Consider the following 6,485-nt stretch of genomic DNA (forward strand, 5'->3'; position numbering starts at 1 on the left):
TGGGGCATAAAGATCACAAAGAAATCACCAGCCACCCTCCCACAAAGAAAATATCCTTAGTTTGGAACCCGACACGTCGGCGCATTCCGCTGAGACCGGTGGTGGTGGTTTTGCCCTCCGCTGGTAGAAACATTTCTTCGAGAGGTTGTCCTGCAGCAAACAGTCGTGGGTCGGCGGACACTAGGGCGGACACGACGTTTCTTGTTCTTTTGGTCATGGTGTCAGATTTCAATAGCCGTCGTCCTAGATGGACAGCAGCTGATGCAGAGACTGGAAGCCCCCAAGAAATACAGATTTAACCCGTAGTAAACTTAACTTAAGAAGGGATTATGCAGTTTACACTAAGAAGTTGAAGACCTGAGATTAAGTTTCCAGTCCAAGACTTGTCACACCAGCGCGGCCCGGTACTCGATCTTCAACTTCCGGAGCGCCTCAGGTCGCGTCTTAATACGGTCAATTTTCCTACATAAACACGTATGGTGGGTGACTGGTGATCAACCTGAGCGGCGACTGGAGGAAGTAGTGGACAGTTTTTCTCGCCTTTTTTGTAATGATTGTTGGTTTTGAATTGCAATTGTGATAACTGTAATGTATCGTGTGTTGCTTCATTACTTGTTTCACTTACGAAGATCAAATAATAATGTTAAAGTTTTATGTAGATCATAGATTATTTTTTGATCACGTGAAGATTAGACACCCAAGCTTCACCTGGCGATTAAAGACCCTAACGATAACCTTCCAGGTAACGCTAGGGTGTTTAATCATCAGGTGTAATTAACTGTGGTGCTTACTCTTCAAGTGATCCTAATTTGTTTAATTAAATGATAATGAATAAGTCACAGAATTTTAACTTTCGTTACATTGTGCATTAAGTGAAAAGTGGTCACGGGTGTCATTTGTTCGGTATAAAAGAACACTGGATAAAAAACGAATTTCATAAATAATTCATAAATATATCGTACTCAATAATGTAAGGTGGTGAGCCGGTAGAGCAGTTACTATATCATACTGTGTAAAAATGAGAGAGCGTTTACCGACCACTCGCTATACACATTCCCCATCTCATATGATTTATATCCTCTATGAAATTTTAATCTAACATCGATTCCAGATGGGGAATGGCAGTCGATGGTTGTGTTAGGGGAGGCAGGACCCTGGTGGGGAAGTGTTAGTCGGAGGGGAGGTTACAGGGTCGAAGGAAGGGAAGGGACTGTGGGGGGGAGTGCGGAGGGGTGGGGTGTTTGTAAGGAGGGGAAGGGGACACCTTGTGAGCGGGCTCGAACGAAACACGAAACTTTACTGCGATTACCTTCAATAATTAATTTCCAGGCGGGTGGAGCAATGGCCTTTGTTCTTTGTGATGTAAGTGAAGCTTTGGGTCCCGTAAGCACCTGGTAATTAACGTCAGGTTTCTCATGCTAGCATCGTACCCCAGGTGAATTATATATGGCACTGTGAAGTAAACATCATAACTGGTTACTCTCCATATAAATACAGAAACACAATGTCAGTATTAAATGTAAATACCCGTAGTTAGTACATTCGTGGAGGATATTTTGAACATCACTAGTTTGTAAATCTTGAAGTACTGTACAGACTCAGTTTTGTTGTCATTTAACAACTGGTTGATGTATTGCAAATGATAAGGCTGAAAAGATGTGAGTATTATTTTTTTTCAGACTATAAAGGAAATGAAACTTTACACGTATGTTTGTATAACTTTTAGAACGAGAAGTGAACTTTGCATAATGACCCAAAATAACGTTTTATTTCTAGTAATCACACTCGTGTTGTATACCCGAGTGTAAAAATAAACTTACAGAACAAGAACTGCACTTTACATAATGAAGCGGCTTGTGGACAGTTGTGGAGCTTTAATCCCTGTATTAATACGTATCCATTCCTCACGGCACAAAGTCCAGGTCGATATGTGTGTGTGTGGCAGGGCAGCGACAAAGTGACGGTGGTGAGGGCTGGTCTGGCTCGGTCGATGGTGATAAAAGTGATGGTGGGCTGTCGCAGAGCTGTTGACCATACGAGGTGAAGTGTAAGTGTGTGTGTGTGTGGTGTATGTATGTGTGTGTGTGGTGTGTGTGTGATGTGGTGTGTGTGTGTCTGCGTGTGTGTGTGTGGTGTGTGTTTGTGTGTGTGTGCGTGTGTGTGTGGCGCAAGATGATAAAGATGGGAAGGGGGTTAAGGTAGAGATATATTTACTGAGATTACATTTAAAAAGAGTGTGTGTGTGTGTGTGTAGAGAAGGGGAGGGAGATAGAGTGTAGGAGTAACAGAGGGAGACGAGGGGACAGTATATTTACATAGATGGTGGATGGAGAAGAATGGGTGTGGAGGTAGGAGTGGAGTGGAGTGTGCTTGTAGACAGTGGATGAAGAGGGGGAGGGGGTGAGGGGGATGGGGGGTAACGTATAGAATGAGGAAAGGGAGAAGTAGAAGAGGGTGGGAATAGATATTGAAGTGGGTGGATGTTAGAGAATGGAGAGGGTGGGGGAGGAGAATGAAGTAGGCATGTGTTGAGAATGAATTGGGTTGAAGGTAAAGAACGAAGAGGAATTTAAGGGAAGATAAAAGAGGGAAGGAGAGTAGAGGTGGAGATGAAGATGATAAAACCAAACAAGATCAGAGATGGCCATGAGTGAGGGTAGGGGGGAGGAGACTACTAGGTGTGACTGACAGTAAGAGAAGGAAAGTTATTGACATCTTTTGACGATACATACCTGTCTCCTACCCACCACCACCCTCCCTCAGTCATTACCCCCACCCCCCCAGTTGCCACCACCCCAGTCATCACCCCCACCACCCTCCCCCAGTCATCACCCCCACTCCCCCAGTTGCCACCACCACCACCCCAGTCATCACCATCACCCTCTCCCTCATCACCCAACATCCTCCCTCACCACAGCCAACGCCCCCACCCCAGAACCCACAATTAACAGTAATCCTCTTTCTGCCGGGCTCAGAAAGTCTCCATCTCGTGTGTATAAAACAGGGAGGCAGATATAATCCCTGGCGGAGCGTGCGAGCCTCCTGCGTTATTAACAACGGCAGGAAATAACGCCCCAGTGAGTGGCAACGCGACCCATCCACCCACCCACCCCGTCACCCACCCGACCACCCCACCACCCGCCCATCCCTCCACCCACCCATCCCGCCATCCGCCTGTCCACCCGGGAACTGCCTGCCGCTCCGCCCATTAAGTCGACAATTGGGTGTTATCGGTAAAGAGCGATTATAGTGCCACCGCTGCCTCCTCCCTTGCCTCCCTCCTCCCTCCTCCCTCCCTCCTCCTCCCTCCCCCCTCTCCTCCCTCCCAACAACAACCTTCAGTCGTTTCCTCAACACGCGTTTAATTCATGCTTGATCCATTTAAGACGAGACTATTGGCCGGATATTAGTGAAAGGGCTCTCTCTCTCTCTCTCTCTCTCACCAAATCAAAAGCCGCCTCATTCCATACCCCATTTTCCTCTCTCATTGCTCTATTCAATTCTTCAACCTCTCCTCTCTTGTTCTCTCCATCTCTCTTCTCTCCCCATTCCCTTCACCACCACCTCCTTCTCCTCCACTTACCCTTCATTACCCGTCATTGTCTCGCCCTTCACCGCCCCACATCCTCCCTTCACCGTCTCGACTCTCTCTCTCTCTTACACACATATATTGCCCTTCTTTCCTAACCCGCAGTATGACTTTTACCAAGATTCGTTATGTAATATATGGTACACCCTCCTTGGTACACCCTCCCTGTCATACTACGGTACATCACATACTACGGTACACTCTCCCTGTCATACTACGGTACACCCTCCCTGTCATACTGTATACATCCCTGTCATACTACCACTCCCCTGTCATACTACGGTACATCATCCCTGTCATACTACGGTACACATACTACGGTACACCCTCCCTGTCATACTACGGTACATCATCCCTGTCATATACGGTACACCCTCCTGTCATATTACGGTACACCCTCCCTGTCCGGTACATCATCCCTGTCATACTACGGTACATCATCCCTGTCATACTACGGTACACCTCTCTGTCATACTACGGTACATACTACGGTACACCCTCCCTGTCATACTACATCATCCCTGTCATACTACGGTACACCCTCTCTGTCATACTACGGTACACTCTCCTTGTCGTACTATGGTACACCCTCCCTGTCATACTACGGTACATCATCCCTGTCATACTACGGTACATCATCCTTGTCATACTACGGTACACCCTTCCTGTCATACTACGGTACACCCATGCTGTCATACTACGGTACACCCTCCCTGTCATACTACGGTACACCCTCCTTGTCATACTACGGTACACCCTCCCTGTTTTAGTTCAAATATGACACACCTGGATTGTGACACTTTTACTTCGAGTCAATTATGACACAAACCGGGATCAATATTATGACACTAAGAATTTGGCTCCTAATGACATCACTTATCACTTAATTATGACACAATTTACAGCTAATTTCTGACACCACTACCTTCATTAACGTATGGCACCGCTGTTTCATAGTTCACACAGACCCGAAATTATGTCACCATTGTTTTAACTCGTTTATGACACCAATATTTCAACACCATTATGACACCATGGGATTATAACACACACGACACCAACATCTTGATTATCGTACAGTTAATAGGTTCCCTCGGTGACGCCCTTCCTGTAGGTGGGTCTCGTCCCCGGGGTAATTTTCACCTCCCGCAGGATATCATTAAGGTTCCTGCCAGGGGTGGTCCTAACCGTAGGAATTTAGGCAATTGAAGGAAGTCTTCACCCCTGTAGGGACGTAATTGGAGACAACGGGAGACGAAGATGATAGGAAACTGAGGGGGAGAAGGAGGAGGAAGACAGGTGAAGGAGAGTGAAGACAAGTGAAGGAGAAGATTGAAGATAGGTAAAGGAGAAGAGTGAAGACAGGTGAAGGAGAGTGAAGAGAGGTGAAGGAGAGTGAAGACAGGCGAAGGAGAGTGAAGACAGGTGAAGGAGAGTGAAGACAGGTGAAGGAGAGTGAAGACAAGTGAAGGAAAGTGAAGGCAGGTGAAGGAGAAGATTGAAGATAGGTAAAGGAGAGTGAAGACAGGTGAAGGAGAGTGAAGATAGGTGAAGGAGAGTTAAGATAGGTGAAGGAGAGTTAAGACAGGTGAAGGAGAGTGAAGACAGGTGAAGGAGAGTGAAGACAGAGTGAAGGAAGAGTGAAGACAGGTGAAGGAGTGAAGAGTGAGGAGGTGAGAGTGAAGACAGGTGAAGGAGAGTGAAGACAGGTGAAGGAAAGTGAGACAAGTGAAGGAGAGAGTGAAGGCAGGTGAAGGAGAGATGAGATAGGTAAAGGAGAGTGAAGACAGGTGAAGGAGAGTGAAGATAGGTGAAGGAGAGTTAAGATGGGTGAAGGAGAGTTAAGAAGGAGTGAAGACAGGTAAGGAGAGAGGGTGAAGGAGAGTGAAGATAGGTGAAGGAGAGTTAAGATAGGTGAAGGAGAGTTAAGACAGGTGAAGGAGAGTGAAGACAGGTGAAGGAGAGTGAAGACAGGTGAAGGAAAGTGAAGGCAGGTGAAGGAGAAGATTGAAGATAGGTAAAGGAGAGTGAAGACAGGTGAAGGAGAGTGAAGACAGGTGAAGGAGAGTTAAGACAGGTGAAGGAGAGTGAAGATAGGTGAAGGAGAGTTAAGACAGGTGAAGGAGAGTGAAGAGAGGTGAAGGAGAGTGAAGACAGGCGAAGGAAAGTGAAGACAGGTGAAGGAAAGTGAAGACAGGTGAAGAAAGGGTCAAGGAAAGTGAAGACAGGTGAAGGAAAGTGAAGACAGGTGAAGAAAGGGTCAAGAAATATAAAGAAAGGCGAAATAAAAGTGAAGACAAGAGAATATAGATAAAGCAAATGGATCAGGATTGGAGGAGGAGGAGGAATGAGAAGAGAAGTGGGAGGAGGAATAAAGTAAAAAAAAAAAAGTGAGGTGTTGATTAACTCGCATAAGACAAAGGGGAAGCAGCCGATCTCACCTGTAATCGATGTTGCTGGAGGAAAGATCAGGTAGGCAGGTGTCCTTGTAGTATCTCCCCACCTGGGCGTTTGTCTCCTTTGTCAGACAGAGATTAGATGCTGGGGTTCACGTACCGATAACTTCACCTGATGATTAAACACCGCAATGCTACCTGAGTGGGGGATTAGGTTAGGTTAGGTTAGGTTAGGGTGTTTAATTATCAGATATTGGCGAGGTTATAGGCCACTAATGGTAATGCAGATGTTAAAGGAACTAAATGATTTGTTTATGAATGTGTATTAGTTATTCCTTAATTTATTCTGAAATTAATTATAGATGTGTGAAAAATGTGTCTGTTTAAGAGAGAGAGAGAGAAAGTATACGAGCACACTTTTGAGTCATACATTAGCAGGTAACAAATGAATTTTACGAGAATATGAGAAGGGAGAATGGCAAGCGTTCGTTCTCACGGCT

This window comes from Homarus americanus, unplaced genomic scaffold (genome assembly GCF_018991925.1).
Source record: "Homarus americanus isolate GMGI-L3 unplaced genomic scaffold, GMGI_Hamer_2.0 scaffold22250, whole genome shotgun sequence".
In the NCBI taxonomy this organism is placed as follows: Eukaryota; Metazoa; Arthropoda; class Malacostraca; order Decapoda; family Nephropidae; genus Homarus; species Homarus americanus.